This window comes from Bactrocera latifrons, unplaced genomic scaffold, assembly GCF_001853355.1.
Source record: "Bactrocera latifrons isolate USDA-ARS-PBARC rearing strain unplaced genomic scaffold, ASM185335v1 scaffold_49, whole genome shotgun sequence".
Classification (NCBI taxonomy): Eukaryota; Metazoa; Arthropoda; class Insecta; order Diptera; family Tephritidae; genus Bactrocera; species Bactrocera latifrons.
In genome coordinates this window covers 706,051-707,794 of record NW_017537145.1, presented here as the reverse complement: position 1 = coordinate 707,794, position 1,744 = coordinate 706,051, and positions in this window count along the sequence as shown.

Sequence of the window (1,744 nt, the reverse complement as noted above, 5' to 3'; positions counted from 1 at the left end):
TGGCGCCACGTAGCGAAAAGAAGAAACGACTGGCGCGCTGTTGTTAACTCGGCTATAATCGCGTAAGCGGTGACTACGCCAATCAAGAAGAAGAAGCAACTCAAACAAGAAAATGTTAAAAATAAATCAATTTTACATAAATTTCGTTAATATTATGAAACAAAGTCAACATTTATTTTTATTGATAATTATATTTTTTGACTATGTTATAGAAAATTTAATATTTGTTATCGACATATTTATTTTCATTCAAGTATAAAAACATCTCTGAATAATGAAATGTAATAGATTTTGTGATTGTCACTTACAGAAAACAAAATCATCTCAACTTTCAAAAATTGTCTCTAACTGAAAATCTCAAATTTAGAGACTTGATACTGTATCACAGCACAGAATCGCAATGTCGTCCTATATCTACCTATCGTTTCATCGAATGCGATATTCGCCGTAGCCAACGCGCAAAGGACTATAAATCGTACGCAGAACCTTTCTCTCGAAAACTCGTAACGTTAACTCATCAGATGATGGCATCGTTCAAGCCTTTGCACCATATAGCAGGACGGGAATAATGAGAGCTTGATTTTTGTTTATCGAGAGGGGCTTTACTTCTCAATTTCTTACTCAATCCGAAGTAGCATTTGTTGGCAAGAGTTATTCTGCGTTGGATTTCGAGGCTGACATTATTGTTGGTGTTAAGGACTAAATTATCTACGACTTCCAAGCTATGACTGTGAAGTTATGATAGCGACGTGGGAGCAAAGTCGCGAGTTCGACGACTGTTTGTTTGATGACAGAAGATATTTCGTCTTGTGCTCGTTCTCTACCGGACCTATTTGCTTCGCTTCTATATCCAGTGTGGCGCTGTTATTGAGGTAAATGATGGATGGTATCGGCTTACGCCAGTAGTTGTACACTATTGTACTTTCTCCATTCAGCTCTGCAGCTTGAATTATTTTCTCTAGGAGAGATTGCCCGATAGAGAGTTGACTTGTCTGAAACCTCCTTTGATATCGAATGTTTCGGAGAGGTTCTTCCCAATCCAGACGAAGCTTTTGGTATTTCTCAGTGTCAGTTTATACAGCTCTATTAGTTTGTCTTTTGCAGTGTCTTTTCGTGCTATCAAAAACAGCTCTGAAATCGACAAAGAAGTAGTGTCTGTCGATCCTCTTTTTACGGCTCTTATAAAATATATGATAAGTTCCAATCAGTTTATTGACGGTGGGCTTTCATCTTTCACACCGTCCGCTCGATAGAACCTTTTATATATAACAGTTATTGCGTATTTACTATTGAGTTTTGTCCAGCGCTCCTCTAAATTATTTATTTTAATAGTTTTTTGGGTTTTGTTATACATTTTGTGAATAAATTGCGCTGCAGTTGGATTAGGTTAAGAGGTCGATTCTAACAGGCATCTTATTTGGACAGCTTAGAACTCGGGTCCGTAGTGCTACCTAAAACTCTGTCAAACATATATTAACTGTTACAACTCTGTCAAAACTTTCAACTAGTCCCAAAAAAATTTTTTTCGCTGTGGAGAGTTAAACTGCAACAGTCCATTCAAATCACATTAGTTAGCGTGTGATTAACTATGAGAACACCATACCACCGTTACGCGGGCCAAAACACCAATTGAGCCGCACCGCTCCTGTGCTCACTAAATGCGTTGAAATGGTTTTGCGTGCGGTAGCACATTAAAGCCGACAAAACGTTTGTACCGACTCAAAGATATTATCGCATTCGCGAA